This window comes from Aythya ferina (genome assembly GCF_964211825.1).
Source record: "Aythya ferina genome assembly, chromosome: W".
Taxonomy (NCBI): domain Eukaryota; kingdom Metazoa; phylum Chordata; class Aves; order Anseriformes; family Anatidae; genus Aythya; species Aythya ferina.
The window spans coordinates 9,845,904-9,868,354 of record NC_140313.1 but is presented as its reverse complement, the minus strand read 5'-3'; the positions used below and the strand labels follow the sequence as shown (position 1 = coordinate 9,868,354).

The 22,451-nt window shown below is 46.8% G+C and overlaps 2 long non-coding RNA genes and 1 pseudogene across 3 annotated transcripts in view; all 3 read left to right on the top strand.

Moving 5' to 3' along the window:
* The window catches only part of LOC311426453, a 385,986-nt gene that overhangs the window by 157,166 nt on the left and 206,369 nt on the right, over positions 1-22,451 (top strand). The window lies entirely within an intron of this gene.
* LOC311426377 overlaps positions 1-22,451 on the top strand; it is a 150,893-nt gene that overhangs the window by 114,337 nt on the left and 14,105 nt on the right. The window lies entirely within an intron of this gene.
* Positions 6,857-10,416, top strand: LOC311426290 (very low-density lipoprotein receptor pseudogene; annotated as a pseudogene). Its single transcript has one exon. The product of its transcript is annotated as a very low-density lipoprotein receptor pseudogene (transcript).

The window sequence follows — 22,451 nt, the reverse complement described above, 5'->3', positions numbered from 1 at the left end:
ACTCCCCCTCCTCAAAGAGGAATGGGGAGAAAATATGTGAAAAGGGCTCAAGGGTTGAGATAAGGACGAGAAAATCACGCAATAATTATTGTAACGGGCAAAACAGACTCAGCATAAGAAGATAGTAAGATTTATTGCTCATTACTAACAAGCGAGAGAAGTGAGAAACAAAGGAAAGAAACCAAAAGCACCTTCCCCCCCCATCCACCCTCTTCCACCTCCTCCCCTCGAGCGGCGCAGGGGAATGGGGGAATGGGGGTTATGGTCAGTCTACAGCACTTCTTCTCTGCCACTCCTTCTCGGTCACTCTCGTCCCATGTGCTGTGGGGTCCCACCCACGGGATGCAGTCCTTGATGAACTGATCCTGCGTGGGCTTCCCACAGGCAGCAGCTCTTCCAGAACTGCTCCAGATATGGGTCCGTACCACGCGGTCCAACCATCAGGAGCACACTGCTCCAACATGGGTCCCCCACGGGCAGCAGCTCCTGCCAGGTCAGCGGCTCCTGCGTGGGCTCCTCTCCACGGGCTACGGGTCCGGCCCGGAATCTGTTCCGGCAGGGGTCTTCCGCAGGCGGCAGCCTCCATCGGTGCAGGGCCACCTGCTCCACCGTGGTCTCCTCCACGGGCTGCAGCGTGGAACCCTGCTCCACCGTGGTACTCCATGGGCTGCAGGGGGACATCCTGCTTCACCATGGTCCTCACCACAGGCCGCAGAGGACTTCTGCTCCGGCGTCTGGAGCACCTCTCCCCCTCCTTCTACACTGACCTTGATGCCTGCAAGGTCGTTTCTCACTCCCTTCACTCTCCCAGCTGCTGTGTGGCACAGCGTTTTTTTCCCTGTCTTAAATATGCTCTCACAGAGGCACAAAACAACATCGCTTATTGGCTCAGCTCTGGAAAACAAAGGGGCCCTTCCCAAACATGGGGCAGCTTCTAGATCTTTCTCGTAGAAACCACCCCTATGGTCCCCTGCTACCAAAACCTTGCCACGTAAACCCACTACACCATACTAGTGTCTGTCGTGCTTTCGGCCGTTCTTCCTGCAACATGGGAACAAATTGGTGTCAAGGTGTGGGACTCTGCAACTAAAAACGACAAGGTTGCAGTGGGATTGCTCAGCACCTGGCGAGCAGTCTCTGAGGCCTTAAAGAGCCATGTGGGACCACAGTCAGAAACGTGTCGTTTGCCAGACACTGAGGGAGCTGCGGGCTCCTTTACTGATCCGACTGCTACGCCATGGGCCCCTCTGCTGCTACAGCCATCGAAGGCTTTTGCTGTTACGTCCCCTGCTGACCTGGACGTGCCTTTTTCACCCAGGCCCTATTGGCCTTGAAAACGAGATATGCTTTTCTTTGATCCGGGAAGAACGGGATACATAAGGCCCTAAGACCGAGTTGCTTGACAACTTAAAGCAAGACATATTGTTCAAAAGGAATGGAAAATTGAGACTTGTTTGTAATTAAGAAAAGGAATGGAAAATGGAGGCTGTTAAGTCATGGAGCTTAAAGGATTGTTTGTTACCATTTCTGATTGTATAGGCATACTTGTATTTAGTATGTAAAAGCAATGTTCTGTATATTTAGAATGTCTGATGTTCGTGTGTGCGTGTTGGTAGAGCGTAGACTCCCCGTACACCCAGCGCTGTTTACTTGCCTTTTATACCTTTTATAAATATTTCTTTTATAAATATTACTAAATTCAGATTGTGTTGAGACTTAATTTATAACAAAATGAAAACCTGTGGGTTGAGATAAAGACAGGTTATTAGGACAGGAAAGAAAGGATAATAATAGTAATAGTAATACGAATAATAATGTGTACAAAACAAGTGATGCACAATGCAATTGCTCACCACGCACTGACCGATGCCCAGCCTATCCCCGAGCAGCCAGCCCCCCCACCCCGGCAAGCCACCCTTATTTATTGTCACCCCATATTATTTGTTTAGCATGACGTCAGATGGTATGGAATACCCCTTTGGCCAGTTTGGGTCAGCTCTCCTGGGTCTGTCCCCTCCCAGCTCTTGCTGCACCCCCAGCCTGCCCGCTGGCAGGACAGTGTGAGAAGCTGAAAAGTCCCTGGCTTAGTGTAAGCACTACTCTGCAACAACTAAAACATCATTTTGTTATCAACATTATTCTCATTCTAAATCCCAAACACAGCACCATACCAGCTACTAGGAGGAAAATTAATTCTATCCTAGCCAAAACCAGGACAGTTCTTTCTTGCCCTTCTTGAAAACTGACACACCATTTGCCAGCTTCCAATCTACCGGGACCTCTCCAGATTCCCAAGATCATTGAAAAATAATTGAGAGAGGTCCCGCGATGACATCAGCCAGCTCTTTAAGCACCCTGGGATGAATCCCATCCGGACCCATGGACTTGTATGAATCCATGTGGAGTAACAAATCCCACACACGTTCAGGGTTGGCTGGGAGTCTATCATTTTCCCCATCATGGTCCTCCAGCTCAGGGCACCCAGGGTCCCAAAGCCCATCATCAGCATTGAAGACAGAGACAAAAAACGTATCTGCTTTGCCTATGTCCTTGTTTGTGAGGTAACCATCCCCATCAAGTACTGGACCTATGTTTTCTCTGGTCCTCCTTTTTCTGTTCACATATTAAACAAAAGGCCTTTTAATTGTCTCCCACAGACCTGGCCAGCTTCAACTCTAATTAGGCTTTGGCCACACAATTTTTCTCCCTACAAATGCAAACAGCATCCCTGTGGTCCTTCCATGCTGCCTGACCCTGCTTCCAGCAACCATACACTTCCTTTTTATGCCTAAGCTTCAGTAGAAGATCCTAGGTAAGCCAAGCCAGCCTTCGGCCTTGCCTGCTGGACTTTCATTTTGGAATTGCCTGATCTTGTGGATTACTCCAGGCAATCATAGAATCAGACATTCATAGAATGGCTCAGGTTGGAATGGACGGAATCACAGAATCACAGAATTGTAGGGGTTGGAAGGGACCTCAAGAGATCATCGGGTCCAACCCCCCTGCCAAAGCAGGTTCCCTAGAGCAGGCTGCCCAGGTAGGCGTCCAGACGGGCCTTGAATATCTCCAGAGAAGGAGACTCCACAACCTCCCTGGGCAGCCTGTTCCAGTGCTCCGTCACCCTCACCGTGAAGAAGTTCTTTCGCATGTCGGTGCGGAACTTCCTGTGCTCAGTTTTTTGACCGTTGCCCCTTGTCCTGTCCCCACAAACCACAGAAAAGAGGCTGGCCAAATCCCACTGTCTCCCACACTTAAGATATTTGTAAGCATTGATAGGATCCCCTCTCAGCCTTCTTTTCTCCAGGCTGAACAGACCCAGGTCTCTCAGCCTTTCTTCATAGGGAAGATGCTCTAGGCCCTGTATCATCTTTGTGGCCCTTCGCTGGACTCTTTCCAGGCGATCCCTGTCTTTTTTGTACTGGGGAGCCCCGAACTGGACACAGTACTCCAGGTGAGGCCTGCCCAGGGCAGAGTAGAGAGGGAGGATCACCTCCCTTGACCTGCTGGCCATGCTCCTTTTAATGCATGCCAGGATCCCATTGGCCCTCTTGGCCACCAGGACACACTGCTGGCTCATGGTCAACCTGTCGTCCACCAGGATCCCCAGGTCCTTCTCCTCAGAGCTCCTCTCCAGCAGGTCATCCCCCAGCCTGTATTGATGCATGCAGTTGTTCCTTCCCAGGTGCAGGACTCTACACTTGCTCTTGTTAAACCTCATTTGGTTACTTCCAGCCCAGCTCTCCAGCCCGCCCAGGTCTCGCTGAATGGCAGCACAGCCTTCTGGCATGTCGGCCACTCCTCCCAGCTTTGTATCATCGGCGTACTTGCTGAGGGTGGACATTATTCTCTCATCAAGGTCGTCAATGAAGATGTTGAACAAAGACCTTAAAGATCATCTAGTTGAACAAAGATCACCTTGTTGATGATCATTTAAAAGATCATCTTGTTGAACAACGGAAATTAAAGATAATGTGGTTCTAATGCAACTGCCATGGGCAGAGATGCCACCCACTAGATCAGGTTGGCCAAGGCCCCATCCAACCTGGTTTTGAACACCTACAGGGATGGGGCATCAACAACTTCTCTTGGTAACCTTTTCCAGTGCCTCACTACTCTTACAGTGAAGAATTTCATCCTAACGTCTAGACTAAATCTATCCTCTTTTAGTTTAAGACCATTCTCCCTTGTCCTATCATTATTTACCCAAGTAAAGAGTCCTTCTCCATCTTTTTTAGAAGACCCCTATTAGTACTGAAAAGACTCAGTGAGGTCACCCCAGAGACTTCTCTTCTGTAGGCCAAACAGCCCCAGCTCTTTCAGAGTGCACTTGATCCCACTGTGCCCTGAGGGTGCACTTGATCCAACTGTCTATGTCGTTGATGAAGATATTAAACCGTACTGGTCTGAGGACAGACCCCTGAGGGACACCATTCATCACTGGCCTCCACTTGGACATAGATCCATTGATCACCACTCCCTGGGTGCGACCTTCAAGCCAATTCTTAATCCACTGAATGATTCACCCACCAAATCCATATCACTCCAATTTGGGACCGGGATGTTATGTGGGGCCATGTCAAAGGCCTTGCCTAAGTCCAGGTAGATGACATCAGACGGTCTTTCCTTGTCGACCGATGCAGTCACTCCATCATAGAAGCCCACTAGGTTGGTCAGGCACAATTTGCCCTTGGTGAAGCCATGCTGGTTGTCTCAGATCACCTCCTTGTGGCTAGCGGATGGTCACTAGTGGGGTCCCTCAAGGCTCCATTTTAGGGCCAGTCCTCTTCAATGTCTTTATAAATGGTTTGGATGTAGGAATAGAAGGTGTTTTGAGAAAATTTGCTGATGATACTAATCTGGGAGGAGTTGTGGACTCTGTTGAGGGTGGAAAGGCCTTGCAGAGAGATCTGGACAGATTGGAGAGCTGGGCGATCACCAACCACATGAAGTTTAACAAAGGCAAGTGCCGCGTCCTGTACCTGGGACAGGGCAACCCTGGCGATACATACTGACTGGACATCGAAACAATGGAGAGCAGCCCCGCAGAGAGGGATCTGGGGGTTGTGCTTGACAGCAAGTTGAATATGAGCCAGCAGTGTGCCCTGGCAGCCAGGAGGGCCAACCGTATCCTGGGATGCATCAAGCACAGCATCGCTAGTCGTTTGAGGGAGGTGATTGTCCCGCTCTACTCTGCGCTGGTCCGGCCTCACCTCGAGTACTGTGTGCAATTCTGGGCACCACAGTACAAGAAGGACATTAAACTGTTGGAGAGTGTCCAGAGGAGGGCGACGAAGATGGTGAAGGGCCTAGAGGGGAAGACGTATGAGGAGCGGCTGAGGGCACTGGGCCTGTTCAGCCTGGAGAAGAAGAGGCTGAGGGGGGACCTCATCGTGGTCTACAACTTCCAAGCGAGGGGGAATGGAGAGGCAGGTGACCTATTCTCTGTAAACACCAGTGATAGGACCCATGGGAATGGTGTTAAGCTGAGGCAGGGGAAGTTTAGGCTGGACATCAGGAAGAGGTTCTTCACCGAGAGGGTGGATGCACACTGGAACAGGCTCCCCAGGGACGTAGTCACTGCACCAAGCCTGTCTGAATTTAAAAAGTGATTGGACTGTGCACTTAGTCACATGGTCTAAACTTTTGGGCAGACCTGCCCAACTCCTGCCAGGAGTTGGACTTGATGCTCGTTATGGGTCCCTTCCAACTCGAGATATTCTATGATTCTATGATTCTATGATCTCTCCAGCCTGTCCAGGTCTCGCTGAATGGCAGCACAGCCTTCTGGCATGTCAGCCACTCCTCGCAGCTTTATGTCATCAGCGTACTTGTGGAGGGTGGACACTATTCCCTCATCAAGGTCGTCGATGAAGATGTTGAACAAGACCGGACCCAGCACCGACCCCTGGGGAACACCGCTAGTCACAGATCTCTCCGCCGCCAATCACCACACTCTGAGCTCGGCCAGTCAGCCAGTTCTCAACCCACCTTACTGTCCACTCCTACGTCCCACACTTTCTCAGCTTTGCTAGCAGGCTGTCGTGGGAGACAGTATCAAAAGCCTTGCAAAAGTCAAGGTAGATGACATCCACTGCTCTCCCCTCATCTACCAAGCTGGTGATGCCATCAAAGAAGGCTAGAAGGTTGGTTGAGCACGATTTCCCCTTGGTGAATCCATGCTGACTACTCCTCATAACCTTCTCTTCCAATTGCTTGGAGATGGCATCCAGAACAAGCTGTTCCAACACCTTTCCAGGGAGAGAGGTGAGACTGAATGGCCTGTAGTTTCCTGGATCCTCCTTCTTGAAGACCGGAGTGACATTGGCTATCCTCCAGTCTTCAGGAACCTCTCCTGTTCTCCAGAACCTTTCAAAGATGATAGAGAGCGGTTCAGCGATCACCTCCGCTAACTCCCTCAGCATACATGGATGCATCCCATCAGGACCCGCGGATTTGTGTGCATTGATCCCACTCAGACGCTCCCGAACCACTCTCTCGTCAACCAGGAGGGAGATATCCGCTTTCCAGACTCTTTCTCCTCCCTCCAGGGTCCAGGAGTACTGGGGGGGGGGGGGTGTCTTTGAAGCAAAGACCAAAGCAAAGAAGGCATTCAGTATCTCCGCCTTCTCAGCGTCACCTGTTACCAGGACACCCCCCTCGTTCATCAGGGGACCACATTATCTCTAGTCTTTCTTTTACTGTTTACATACTTAAACAAAACCACACACACACACACAAAAAAACAACCAACCAAACAAAAAAAAAAACTTCTTATTATCCTTTATCTCTTTTGCCAGTTTCACCTCCAGGCGGGCTTTAGCATTCCTGCAGGCCCTGACTCTACTGGTGTCTGTCGTGCTTTCGGCCGTGCTTCCTGCAACATATGGCGCCCGAACAGGCTGAGACCCGAACAGGCTGAGGCCGGGACATCGGAGCGGCGCCGGGAGATCGGAGCGGCGCCGTGAGATCCGAGGCACACGGCAAGCCGACCACCGCACAGAGAGAAGCATTGAAACACCCTACTAACCGACCTGGGCAATGGCCTCGGGGTGAGAAACGGGACGCGGAGAGACGCGGAAAAAGGAATCGCGGTGAGACGCAGAATCACGGGGGGACGCGGAAAAAGGAATCGCGGTGAGACGCGGAAAAGGGAATCGTGGAGAGACGCGGAATCGCAGAGAGACGCGGAAAAAGGAATCGCGGTGAGACGCGGAATCGCGGAGAGACGCGGAAAAGGGAATCGCGGAGAGACGCGGAAAAAGGAATCGCGGTGAGACGCGGAATCGCGGAGAGACGCGGAAAAAGGAATCGCGGTGAGACGCAGAATCGCGGGGGGACGCGGAAAAAGGAATCGCGGAGAGACGCGGAAAAAGGAATCGCGGTGAGACGCGGAATCGCGGAGAGACGCGGAATCGCGGGGGGACGCGGGAAATTTGAAGTAATCGCATGAAATTGAAGTAATCGCGGTGCGATACGGGCCATCCGAGATCGAGTTGCTACGGGAGACCAGAGGCGTCAGTGGACAATGGCGGCCGACCCTCACCCTGTGGCGAGTCGGCACAGAGCAGAGGGGCGGAGATCAGGACCCTGCAGCCTGTCTGACGTAACCATGGAGACAGCGGCAGCAGCGGCAGTGCTGCTTCTCTCTGGCATTCTTTTTATAAGAAGTTATCTTGCAATGCAAAAATAGACTATTCGTCCCCAGATAGGTGTTATAACTATGTTTCTGGATAACATTCCGTGGGGTTGCCACATTCTACAGACTATTAATGACGATTTAGCTCTATTGCAGGGCAGGAGAGCAGAGACGCAGATTACACCGCCAAATGACCACCGTCAGTCAGGCTCGTTCACAAACAGCTTCTAGGGTTGCAGCTGGCACGGCCTGCAGCCGTATAGCAGACGTTACACTCTCTTTCCTAACTAGTAATCATGTGTCTCACCCATTTGTGGTGAATGGTCAGTGGTAAAAAAGAAAAGGGGGAGAGTAAGGGGCGACAAAGACAGAAACAGTACCAGGAGGATGCCACTGACACTAACGGCATGGGTAATAGGAGCAGTATAAGTGACACAGGTGCAGGGCGGCGGTGGGTGCTGCCGCGCTGCGGGGCACTCTGCCTGCTGCTCGCCCTCGCCGGCCTGTGCACTGCTGCCGACGGTGCTAGAGCAAAATGTGAAGACTGCTCAGATGGCAGTGATGAGAGTGCTTGTGTGAAGAAGACGTGTGCTGAATCTGACTTTGTGTGCAACAGTGGTCAGTGTGTGCCAAACAGATGGCAGTGTGATGGGGATCCGGACTGTGAAAATGGGTCTGATGAGAGTGCTGAGCTGTGTCATACGAGAACATGCCGGGTAAATGAAATCAGCTGTGGTCCTCAGTCAACCCAGTGTATCCCAGTGTCCTGGAAATGTGATGGTGAAAAGGACTGCGACAGTGGAGAAGATGAAGAGAGTTGTGGCATTGTGACTTGTAGTGCAGCAGAATTCACATGCAGTAGTGGGCAATGTATTTCCAAAAGCTTTGTCTGCAATGTTCAAGATGACTGCAGTGATGGTAGCGATGAGTTGGAGTGTGCACCTCCTACCTGTGGTGTTCATGAGTTTCAGTGCAAGAGTTCTACCTGCATCCCTATCAGCTGGGTGTGTGTTGATGATGCTGACTGCTCCGACCACTCGGATGAATCTTTGGAGCAGTGTGGCCGCCAGCCTGCACCTCCAGTGAAGTGTTCTAGGAGTGAGGTGCAGTGCGGCTCAGGTGAATGTATCCACAAGAAGTGGTGATGTGATGGAGATCCTGATTGCAAGGATGGAAGTGATGAAATTAACTGCCCTTCTCGGACCTGCAGGCCAGACCAGTTCAGATGTGAAGATGGGAACTGTGTCCATGGGAGTAGGCAGTGCAGTGGTGTGAGAGACTGTCTGGATGGCACTGATGAAGCAAACTGTAACAATGTTATTCAGTGCTCTGGACCTGGCAAATTCAAGTGAAGAAGTGGAGAATGCATAGATATCAATAAAGTGTGTAACCAGCAGAGAGACTGCAAGGACTGGGGTGATGAGCCCTTGGAGGAATGCATCATAAATGAATGTGACTGTCCAGCTGGGTTTGAGTTTATAGACAAGAGAAACTGTGGAGACATTGATGAATGTCAAAACCTTGGTATCTGTAGTCAAATGTGTATCAACCTGAAAGGTGGCTACAAAAGTGAATGTAGCCGTGGATATCAGATGATTCCTGCTACAGGAACCTGGAAAAGGCCATACTGGTACAAAGACACAAATAACACCTGTGATTGCAATGACGCTGCTAAGCAGGGTTTAGGGGTTTATAGCATGGAGACAAGGGGTAACAACTACAGTGTTTGGAACAATTGTACAGCTTTGGCCTTACCTCCTGATGTGCTTCTGATTTGTGGGGATGGGGCCTGGCAAGGTATCCCTGCAAATGCTATCAGATGTCCATGTTACAAAGATAAACTCTTTGTATTTGCTCCTAGCTTGTTACAGTTGCGTGAGATCACCAGACATAAATGGACATTGCTTGCATTGGATTGCAATGATAATGTTGAATTGTGTGGGGTTGCAGCTAGAGCGGCATTAGCAATTTCAGTGCCTGGAGTGGCATCTGCGGCCACACGTAACAACTTAGAAAAATTGGTATGCTGGGCCGAGAGGCAAGCCTATGCCACAACAGAGATACTTGAGGAGATGTTACCAGATCAAAATAGTCTGCGACATCTGCTTTTACAGGATCTTGCTTTTGGCTCAAAGGAATGGGTGTGAGGACTTTAAGGGAATGTACTGTTTAAACCTTTCTGATCATAATGAGTCAATTCACAAATCCATTACTTTCCTGAAAGAGCACATGAGAAAGATTCAATATGGTATCAATCCTTTCAATCAATGGTTCACTGACTTGTTTGAAACAAAGTGTAGATGGTTGCTGGGTTTAATCACAAGGGGATTAAGGATTTGGTTTATGGTGGTGGTAATCATCGTTGTGTGTTGTAAGTATAGCTAAAGAGTTACTTGTAAAACTGCTGTGTCAAGCTTGGTTTGCTCAAAAGAAGAAGGGGGAATTGTTGAGGGATTTCTTGAAACAGCAAAAATCCCATGGCTTGCTGTAGCTGAGCAAACCAAGCTACCAGGGCAACTATGAGAAGTTCCCATGACAGTGTTCCCACATCGCCCAATTGAGGAATTCAGGAAAATATTGTTACCAGTAGCTGGCCTCAAGGACAAGGTCTATGTGACTGCTAATCACAAGGGGGTTGTTTTCTTGCAGGTGGGGTTGTTTTCTTGTAGCTGTTTGTCTGAGTGCTTTTGACCAATAATCTTGTGTGAAACACTGTCCACCCCTGTTAAGTTCTCTATAAAAGTTAGGCTATTCGGGCAATAAATTGGAGCATGATCTGACTCTACTGGTGTCTGTCGTGCTTTCGGCCGTGCTTCCTGCAACAGTACGGCACTGTATGGGCTGCTGCCGGGAAAGTTAACATTCCAGCCAGACCCAGTACAGAAGATAAAAGGGGAGTTTTATCTTCTTTATCTAAGAAGAGACAAGAAAGAAAACATAACTTTATCCAGGATTTCTTCTTAAGTTGTTTTATGATACAGTGTCAGAATCAGCGTATATATAACCTTGGTTTACAGTGCATAAAATGGATATTCTGTTTTTATGTACAGTTCTTTTTGAGAGCAGCTAACCCAGTAAAATTGGATGTGCTCCATGTTTTCCTACTCAGCTTATTTTCTTTGAACATACTTGTTCACTTTTCAGACTGAAATACTGATTGTGCCATTGTCATTTATAATCTGTATTTGTAATAATGTAACATTGAACTTGCTAATAAAACACTGAGTTTACTGAGCAAAGGGGAATATTTCAAAAGCATTGTTTTGATAAAAAGCAAGGTACTCAGTGGTTCTCAGTATTCAATGCCTTATTTGCCTCAGTCTTTACCAGTAAAACTGGCCTTCAGGAATACCAGGCTTCTGAGACCAGAGGGAAAGTCTGGAGCAAGGAAGACTTACCCTCAGTGGAGGAGGTCTAGGTTAAGAAGCACTTAAACAAACTGGAAATATATGGGACTGTGGGGCCTGACACTTCACACCAAAAAGTGCTGAGGGAGCTGTCTGATATCATTGAGAGACCACTTTCAATTATCTTTCAACAGCCATGGCAATTGGGAGAGGTTCCTGAAGACTGGAAGGGAGAAAATGTCACTCCTATCTTCAAGAAGAGCAAGACCAGGGAACTACAGGCCAACAGCCTCACCTCAGGCCTTGGTAAGGTGATGGAGAAAATCCTCCTGAAAAGCATTTCCAAACACATGAAGGACAAGAAGGTAATTGATAGCAGTCAGCATGGGTTTAGGAAATCATGCTTGACCTATCTGATAGTCTTCTATAATGGGGCAACTAGCTTGGTGGATGGGGGGAGAGCAGTTGATGTTCTTTATCTTGACTTTACTAAAAACTTTGACACTGTCTCACTATCATCACAGACAAGCTGACAAAGTATGGGCTATATTAGTTGACGTTGAAGTGGATTGAAAACTGTCTGAATGGCCAGGCCCAGAGGGTGGTGATCAGTGGCACAAAGTCCAATTGGACACTAAGTCACTAGTGGTGTACCCCAGTGGTTGATATGGGGTTCAGTCCTGTTAAACATCTTCATTAATGGCTTGGATTCTGGGACCGAGTGCATCCTCAGCAAGTTTGGAGATAATACAAAATTGGGAGGACTGACATACACCAGAGGGTTGTGCTGTCATCCAGAGGGACCTGGACAGGCTGGATAGATGAGCTGACCAGGACCTCATGAAGCTCAACAAGGAGAAGGCTCCCATCAAGGACTGATGTTTGGCCACGTCCTAGGAAGCAGGGCCTCAATACACCTAGCGGTTGTTTGGGAGGGCAGATGTCTTCATAATGAGAGCCCCCCACACACACACTTCCCCTTTCCCACCTTTTATTGCTGAGTGTGACATCATATTGTATAGAGTATCCCTTTTGGTTGGTTTAGGTCAGCTGCCCTGGTGGTATTCCCTCCCCACTTCTTGCCCACCCCCAGCCTACTGGCTTTGGGGAGTTTGGAGAGAGTTTTGATGCTGTCTCAGCCCTTCTCAGCAATAGATAATACACTGGTGTGATATCAGGGCTGTTCTAGCTACAAGTGCAGAGCACAACACTATATGGGTCACTGCAGGGAAAGTTAGCTCCATCTCAAACGGACCCAGTACAGAGTCCAGCACAGGGCCATGAAGATGATTAAGGGACTGGAACATCTCTTCTATAAGGAAAGGATGAGAGAGCTGGGACCCTTCAGCCTGGAGAAGAGACAGCCCAGGGGAAATCTTATCACAGTCTATAAATACCTGAAGGGAGGTAATGGAGAAGAGCGAGCTATACTCTTCTCAGTAGTGCCTGGTGACAGAAGAAGAGGCAACAAGCACAAACTGAAACACAGTAAATTCCATAAGGAAACACTTTTTTACTGTGAGGGTGGTCAAACACTGGAACAGGTTGCCTATAGAGAGGTTTCCATCCTAAAAACCTGTAGTGGGTTTACGTGGCAAGGTTTTGGTAGCAGGAGGGCCATAGGGGTGGCGTCTGTGAGAAGAATCCAGAAACTGCTCCATGTTAGATAAGGGTCCTGCCACCGGCCAGAGCCGGGTCAATAAGCAATGTTGTTTGCACCTCTGTGAGAGCATATTTAAGAAAGGGGAAAAAAAACTGCTGGGGAACAGCAGCTGGGAGAGAGCGAGGAGTGAGAAACAACTTTGCACATGCCAAAGTCAATGAAGAAGGAGGGGGAGAGGTGCTCCAGGCAATGGAGCAAAAGTTCCCCTGCGGCCTGTGGTGAGGACCATGGTGAAGCAGGTTGTTCCCCTGAAGCCCATGGAGTACAATGATGGAGCCAGGTTCCACGCTGCAGCCCGTGGAGGAGACCACGGTGGAGCAGGTGGACCTGCACGGATGGAGGCTGCGGCCTGTGGAGGACCCCCGCTGGAGCAGATTCCGGGCCAAACCTATAGCACGTGGAGAGGAGACCACGCAGGAGCCGCTGACCTGGCAGGAGCTGCTGCCCGTGGGGGACCCATGTTGGAGCAGTGTGCTCCTGATGGTTGGACCGCGTGGTACGGACCCATATCTGGAGCAGTTCTTGAAGAGCTGCTGCCTTGTGGGAAGCCCACGCAGGATCAGTTCGGGAAGGACTGCATCCCATGGGAGGGACCCCATGTTGGAGCAGGGGAAGAGAGTGACCGAGAAGGAGCGGCAGAGATAAGTGCTGTAGAATGACTGCAAACCCCATGGCCCCGTTCCCCTTTGCCGCTCGAGGGGAGGAGGTGGAAGAGGGTGGATGGGAGGAAGGTGTTTTTGGTTTCTTTCCTCTGTTTCTCACTTCTCTAGCTTGTTAGTAATAGGCAGTAAATCTTACCATCTCCCTACTCTGAGTCTGTTTTGCCCATCACGATAATTGTTGAGTGATCTCCCCGTCCTTATCTCAACCCTTGAGCCCTTTGTGTCATATTTTCTCCCCCTTTCCCTTTGAGGAGGGGGAGTGAGAGAGTGGCTGTGGTGGAAAAAAAATCCTTTCAATTTGGTCTCAAGGCACTAAAGTAAATGCTTAAAACTAAGCTTAAAGTTAATTACTGATTATTTAAAAAAATGCTAACAGGCTTTGCTAACTAGCACTGATGTTAAGCATAGGCTTGAAATGAAATCTGATCTGTAGATGGGAATCTAATGAGGGATTCAGTGTTGCAATCTTTATCCAGGCTTAAAATCATCAAATTAAAGCCTGATTTCACTAAAATCATTAGAAAAACTCTCTCCAAAAGGATAGCCAAAAGGATCAAGATTTCAGCCACTGGCCTTAGTAGGAGTTTTGCCTAAACGGGACTACATAATGGACCCAAAAGCTTTTTATGGGAAAGCTAATATGAAGGAACTCAGACATATGTAGACATGGAGTTGGGTGAAGTGCAAGATTTTCAGCATGGCTGAAAAACAGTCTTTTCCTACCGAGAAGCAGAGATAACAATCCCTACCTCTCCAGTTGAGGGAACTATGCTAATGTTCAGCACTTTCTAATATCCCACCTCCAATATGGAGATATTTTAGGACTCAGCCTTCGGAGGAAATCCCTTGGTCAGGTACAATAATAAAACTCTTTCCTCTTTACCTGCAATGGTGCCTGCACTGGTTGTGAACCCCTGCCTAATCAGGCCACCCATGGAGTTGAAAAGAAATACTTCAAATGAGTACAACAAAACATAACAGGCAAACACACAAAGAATGTTATGTAACTTCAAACAGATTGATCCAATACCCACTTCTGTTTTCCTCTAACTCCAGCAGTCCCACAGTCATTAAATTGTAATGTTTAATGTTACATATGGAAGATATTCGACTTTCAAGGACAAACAAAATATGCCGTATCTAACCTTTTATTTCCATACTTCCACAGCATATGAAAAAATAATTATATTTGGAAGTTGTGTCTAGTGTTCATTCATTTGAAAACTATATTTAGTTCAGTATCAGTTTGAAAAACAAAGGCTTATACACAGGATCGTGAGAGACTGAAAGTTCCTGTAAACGAACATAACTCGGAGACTGTAATACATATTTTTATAACATCATTTTAATTTTCTTAGCTTTTCGTAGACATTCACAACAAGGATTTTTAATACTTCTCTTTGTGTCTGGAGATGTCAAACGGTTCTTTGAACCCTGTGTACTTAAGGGCATTGATGTTCCTTCAGCCAGTCAGATTGAATGAGCCTAACCCCCCTTTATCTTGTTCAGAGGTTATCCCTCATCATCACCAGCATCTATTGGTTGCCAATAGACACAACAATTTGCACTGCAGTCTCTGGGTTCTGCTTTGGAAGCTTCTGGACCTTCTGGGGGCAAGGTCCAACATCATTGGGGAATGCCTGGGAACCCTCTGAGACACTTGAGGATTCCTGCTGTTGTCAGGTTAGGACAAGATAAGGGGAGCTGGAAGACTGCGGGCCTCGGGAAGCTCTAGCAGGTTCTAACAAGTGTAATCAGCTGCCTTTGACCTAGGGTTCCTGGAGCTGCTGTTGTAGATGCCCGCTGATTTGGGAGGGTCAAGCACCCCTTTAGCTGGTGCTTGGGAGAGGCCTGGAACAAAGCCAACAAACACAGAAGTTTGTACAGCAGAATGCAAAGAGGGCCTCACTTGAATTTATGTCACTGTAACAGTCCCAGATATGGTGCTGACGCACCACAGAACCGTTTCCCCATCAGGTGCTGAAGCAGCTGTCCCTGCTAGGGTAGAGGCTTCAGTGCAGCCCTCCAAGACCTAGGCTGTAGAGAATGCCTGGAGCATCTATCTCTCTGATGCCAGAAGAGATGGCTTTCTGTATCTTAGGAGGCGTGATGTCTTGGAGGAATTGTGCTGTCAAGTGGAAGATTTAGGAAGTGAGCAGTCTGTGCAACAGAGATCAGAGAAGATGACTGGGAGATAGACAGGCTCTTGTCTGAGATGCAGCAGCTTGAAAAGCTTCAGAAACCAACTGAAGGAGAGAAGCAGGTAGTGTCAACCTCACTGTTAAGGTAAGTGTAACCTCTGGGGAAGGGAAAGGATGGAAGGTGTTGACTTCAGGCACCAAGAAGGAGGCTCCTGCCCTACCTTAAGGACTTCTACAAAACAGATTCACTGCCCTCAAAGTTGAAAAGGAGTCAGATGTGCCTACAAGCAAAGGATGCAGTCCACTTAACCCTAAATCCTAAAGAGAAGGCTGCCAGGAAGAAATTGCAAGTTATTGTATTGGGTAACTCCCTGCTGCAGAGGCAGAGGCAGCCTGATTTACCAACTAGAGAGGTTTGCTGCCTGCTGGGGGCCTGGATCCAGCATGTTGTGGAGGGGCTGTCGAAGTTCGTCTGACCCTTTGACTACTACACTCTTCTGTTATTCCATATGGGCACAAATGATACTGCCAGGGAATACCTGGACAGTACCAAAATGACTACAAAACTCTGGGAGCAGTAGTCAAGGACATGGTGAGTAGTCAACTCTACTGGTGAAGGGGGAGCATACATGGAGGAGGGCTCTAATAGTACTAGCCAATAACTGGCTGTGGAACTGGTGTTGGCGACAGGATTTGGGGTTCAGTGACTGTGGGACCCTGCCTGCAGATCAGTAAGAAGTACCTTTTATTTGATAGTCTTCCAAACACTGTGTATGTCTCTCTCTCTCTCTATATATATATATAGTTATCAGCTTTTTAATCACTTCTGAGAATAAGGCACCCTAGAAATATATGATGCTCAAATACATTATTTTTGCTACTCACCTGTCTGTTGCATTCATCCATAATCCTTCTAATCTCAATCTTTTTTCACCCCATAGTCCCATTTTTTTCTCTCCTTCTTCATTAAAATTGATTTCCCCTCTTTCCTTTCTCTTTCTTGTTTCCTCAAAACAAGTCTTCTTCTTCAGCACTTGAACTACTCAGTTCACAGTCTCTTCTAACCTTTTCTGCTAAACACAGAAAGAAAATCAAACGTTACTATAAAATTACTATAAATAATAGTATGGGGAATTGATCAAGTGTCAACTTGTCATCTTTGAAAGGTCCTGGACAACAGGAGAGGTGCCTGAAGATTGGAGGATAGCCAATGTCACTCTGGTCTTCAAGAAGGGCAAGAAGGAGGATCCGGGAAACTACAGGCCAGTCAGTCTCACCTCTCTCCCTGGAAAGGTGTTGGAACAGCTTGTTCTGGATGCCATCTCCAAGCAATTGGAAGAGAAGGTTATGAGGAGTAGTCAGCATGGATTCACCAAGGGGAAATCATGCTCAACCAGCCCTGTAGCCTTCTATGATGGCATCACCAGCTTGGTAGATGAGGGGAGAGCAGTGGATGTCATCTACCTTGACTTTTGCAAGGCTTTTGATACTGTCTCCCATGACAGCCTGCTAGCAAAGCTGAGTAAGTGTGGGATAGACAAGTGAACAGTGTGAGAAAAATCTCAAATAATTTTCTTCAGACAGGATCTTCTGTGAAGCTATTTTATTCACAATTGCTTTGGCCTTTCTAATTTTCTCCCTGCACAGCCTCACAACATCCTTATAGTCCTCCCGAGTGACCCGCCCTCTTTTCCAAAGGTCATAAACCCTCTCTTTCTTCCTAAGCTCTAGCCACAGCTCTCTGTTCAGCCAGGCCGGTCTTCTTCCGCGACGGCTTGTCTTTGGGCATGTGGGGATGGTCTGCTCCTTAGCCTTTAAGATTTCCTTCTTGAAGAGTGCCCAGCCTTCTGGGGCTCCTCTGCACTTCATGACTGCCTCCCAAGGCACTCTGCCAACCAGCGTCCTGAACAGCTCAAAGTCTGCCCTCTGGAAGTCCAAGACAGCAGTTTTACCGATCATCCTCCTGACTTCGCCAAGAATAGAGAACTGTAGCTTTTCGTGGGCACTCTGCCCAAGGCAGCTCCCGACCACCACATCTCCCACCAGTCCTTCTCTGTTTGTGAACAGAAGGTCTAGCGGGGCACCTCCCCTCGTAGGCTCACTAACCAGCTGCATCAGGAAGCTATCTTCCACGCTCTCCAGAAACTTCCTAGACTGCTTCCTCTGAGCTGTATTGCATTTCCAGGATATGTCAGGGAAGTTGAAGTCCCCCACGAGAACAAGTGCTGGCGATTGCGCGACTTCTGCCAGCTGCCTATAGAATTCCTCATGGAATTCCTCAAGGGGTGGTGATCAATGGGTGGACTTGACCATGAGCACTTTTGCACAGGTGACTGCATGACTGCAAAAGATGTGCTGCAATCAAGTAAGCCAAGTGGTTAAACCTCTGGTATGGAGGATGATGGCTGATATACGGGGAGGTCTGGCAGTTATATCACACTCCCTCAAAACTGAAATGGCAAACACTATGTACTTACAATGGTGGCAGCAACTACCAGATGGCTGGAAACATCCTGTGCCTCATGACACTGCCCAGAAGAGTATCCTGGGCCTTGAAAGGCAAGTCTTTTGGTAACATGGTCCTCCGGGGAAGAATTCAGACAACAGGACTCATTTCTGAAACAGTCTCATAGACACCTTGCCCAAAGAGTACGGTATTGAGTGGGTATATCTCATCCCCTATAATCACGCACCAACCTCCAGCAAAATCAAATGATACAATGGACTGTTAAAGACTACACAGAAAACCATGAGTACTGGGACATGCAAGCATTGGGATACACATTTAGGAAAAGCCACGTGGTTAGTCGACATTAGCGGATCTGCCAAACAAGCTGGCCCTGCTCAATGAAAACACCTATGTACTGCAGAAGGGTATGAAGCCCCTGCACAATAAAAAACATGCTAGGAAATACAGTCTGCGCTACTTCTGCCTCAGGCAAAGGCAAAACCATCTGTGGGATTACTGTTTCTCAAGGTCCAGGGTGCAATTGGTTGGTAATTTGTAAGGATGGGGCATCTGATGTGTACCTCAAAGGGATTTGGGGTGAGAATAGCCAAAGATATGAATTGTATGATGTTAATTGCTATGTAATGCTTTATGTCATTAGTACTACGGCTCCTGTATGCCATATTAATGGTATTACAGTAAGAGTCACCCAGATAATGATGAATGAATTTTGATAGAACCAGAAAGGTGAAGTGGTGATGGAATCAGAACTGACTTCAACATGCAACAGTCCAACACCACACACAATCTCTTCTGCCCTGAAAGAGTGTTATGACGGATGGAGCCCAAAGTGATGGACTAAACAAACTCAACGGACATTTTAGAGGGATGGCCTATAGACTAAGAAAATGATAACTGTATGTGTGCATATATTTATATATATTTTTATATATGGATAGGAAAAGGTTTTATTTATTTATTTATTTTTTAATTGGGATGTGTTGGAAAGTGTGGGACCCAAGCATGACATAAATGGTCTAGAATAAGGGGTGGATATTGTCCTGGTTTTGGCTGGGATAGAGTTAATTTTCCTCCTACTTACTCGTATGGTGCTGTGGTTAGGATTTAGGAGGAAAATAAAGCTGATAACACACTGATGTTTTAGTTGTTGCAGAGCAGTGCTTACAGAGGCAAGGACTTTTCAGCTTCTCATACTGCCCTGCTAGTGAGCATGCTGGGGGTGCACAAGAAGCTGGGAGGGGACAGAACCAGGACAGCTGACCCAGACAGGCCAAAGGGATATTCCAGACCATATTGTTCATGCTGAACAATTAATATGGGGTGGCTGGCTGGGTTTGGGGGGGCCGCTGCTTAGGGACAGGCTGTGCATCAGTGGTGAACAATTGTATTGTGCACCATTTGCTTTGTACGTTCTATTATCATCGTCATCATCAGTATTGTTATTATTTCTCTCCATTTTCTGTCCTATTAAACTGTCTTTATATCAACCCACAAGCTTTTATTTTTTTTCCTTCACAATTCTCTCCCCCATCCCACTGGGAGGAGGACGAATGTGAATGGAAAAGGTGCTTAGCTGCCTGCCAGGCTAAACAACAACACTGCCTCAGAGAGACAGTACTGTTTCATCTGATTATTAAAAGTTCACTAACTGCTTCTGTGGTTGCACTGTAGTTGCTCTTCTAATATATATAGTACCATATGTTTTTATCAAAACTCGCAAATGATTAATGAGATAGAGCAAATTCTAATCCTTTCTCTATATAGATTTAATGCCTTATGCCTATTTGACACTAATTTCCCTTACACTTCATTGGTTTCTATACATTGCAGTGTGACTAAAGTGCCTTAGTTGCAAAAGCTAATAAAGAATCCTGCCTAGATGTAGGTAACTAAACATAATTCTAGACACATTTAACAACAACAAAAAAATATCTTATTATCAGAATTCCTTTGGAATCCTTTTAGAAAATCTACCTTTAGACTCAGTTGTATAACATTCTAACTTAAATAGTAGGAATTCTTAAGTTTGTTACTATAGTTTCCGAAGAACTAGTAAAGTAATTAAGATTTGTGGCGTGGTGTTATCAACTGAGATGTTTTTGCCTGTCACTACTTCAAAGACCACACATTCAAAGAGTTGCTCAGTGTCCAGATAGAAAATGATGTTCCTCAGGGGTGTATATTAGGACTAGCACCACCTAACATCTTTTTGATGTGGACCAGTGGGACCTGTAATGTTTAATATCTTTATTAATGACATAGAGAGTGTGACTGAGTGCACCCTCAGCAAGTTTATGGACAACAAGATGAGTGGTGAGGTTGACACTGGAGGGAAGGGATGCCATCCAGAGGGACCTTGACAGGCTCAAGAGGTGGCCCCATGCAAACCTCATGAAATTCAACATGGCCGAGTGCAAGTGACTCGCGGAAAGCTGACTCCACAATCAGTAAGATTGTAAAGTAGGTGAAGTAGGTATGTTTATTCAGCGCTGGGCAGCACAGGGGGTAGTCTCACCAAAGTCATGCGCACCTAACGTGGCAACTTGCTTTGGTTATATGCAGTAAAAAGTTACATATGCATGAAGTTTCCCAATACGCCTATACATATGCATAACGTGTCCCCGCTTAGTATTAAAATTAGCTACAAGAAGTCATTTCCATAAATTCCTCGTCTGCGCTTGCGCAGTGCCTTGTGGTGGTGGGCGCTGAGGGTCGTGAGGATGAAGTAAGATGTCTTCATCAAGGTTGAACTTTTCACCTTATCTCTGCACGTGTTCTCTGAGGCCTTGGTCACAATCTGGGCCATAAGGTTGTTTTGATCTGGTTCTTGGGGTCCGAGGGGCTCCTGTTATCTGGAGGCCTAAGCGCAGCACAGGCACAGTACATCGCAAATATAGCACCTATTCATTCTTAATCAATCACTCTCTAATTTATAATCCCAATGATTCAGTCCCCCCTTTTCTGGAAAATCTGGTAAATTCTTTTACTTAATACAAAAATTCTTCCCAGTCTCTATGATGTGTACCCCTCAATGCCTTGCCATGCACTTTTGTCAAGGAAGCTAATATAGACATTTGTTGTAACAATTTCCAATTCCAAACAAGTATTATACAAGACAATATTAAACTTATACCAACTAATATCAATAAAACAATAATTGGGTGACACAATGTGTTCAAAATCCCAGCTGCAGTTGGTGACCATCCAAAGAGTGTATCCCACCAGTTGTGATTTGTATCTTGTTTTACTCTTTGCAAAACTCTTAGGTAATAACTTGTGATACATTGTGATGTTAGACTTGATCAACTGGTGGGATACCACTGGTGCCAAATAGAGAAAATCACACCCGACGATTCTAACATAGTTACAAATACAAAAGTTAGAATGATTTTTGCTAGGGAGTTATGTTCTCCTTATCTACTTCTACAAAAGCACAAGCAGTTCTTAAACACACACAGCCTTGACCAACATATACAAGCACAGTCTTTTGACTAGTATTTGGATGAATTTCAAAGTGGCAAACACCTTGCTCCGTGTCAAGACATACATCCTGAGCATCAATTGTGTTGCTTTCACAAATAAACCCCTGTTGTTCCCAGGTAACACATTATTCTAGATTTACAGATTGCCATTTCCCATTCTCCATCCGTGCCCATGTTCTATGCTCCGAAGGATAGAGCACTGTCTCCTCATGGTTTAATCCTAGTGCAATGATGGGGTGGATAACATAAACTGTGGCATTAAGTATAGTAAGCACAAAGGCAGTAGCCATGTTAACAATGGGATCATAGGTAAAATTTACCAGAGTCCACCAAGATTGGAACTTCTCAAAATCATTGCCATTGTCCCAAACAGTCTTTAGGACTTCAGCCGGAAAAATGCCTTCACTTCCTTCCCTAATGATCAAGGCAGCCGTTGCCTGCATCCATAACTGTGCTTGCATACAACTAAGAGCTAAAGATACATTATCTTGAACCATACTAAGTGCATCTATTATTAGTTTGTGGTCTTGGTCTTCAGCCTTTTCCCATCTCGGTAACACCTTTGAAACTTGCCATTGGCTAGTTCCCAATGCCAATAAGGATGATTGTAGGGGCTGTTTTAGTTTTGTCCCACTGTTGTAGGAAGTACAGCCAAAACCAGCTAATTACTACGGTCTGTGTTAATATAAAATTATACCAGCAATCTTATTTACCTGCGTGGATACAACCTTCTTGTTGGCCACTTTTGGAAATCGGTTTTACTAAAATCCCTGTTACTTTCTCGTGGGTCGTTCCATTAATCATTCAGCACCCTATTTTAATTTCGTCCCCTACGGTTCTTTGGTGTGTCCATTCTTCCCCTAATTTTTGCCATTCTTATAATGTATATAAATGGTCACCATTTGTTTGCCAAATAACCACAACTGCTAACTTTCCATTAATGCTCTATCCTCTGTTGTTATGGCTTCGGACCAAGGCCACTCACCATTCTCTATTATCATAGAGGCACCTTCTTGAATCACAATTACAACTTATAAGCCATAGAAATAA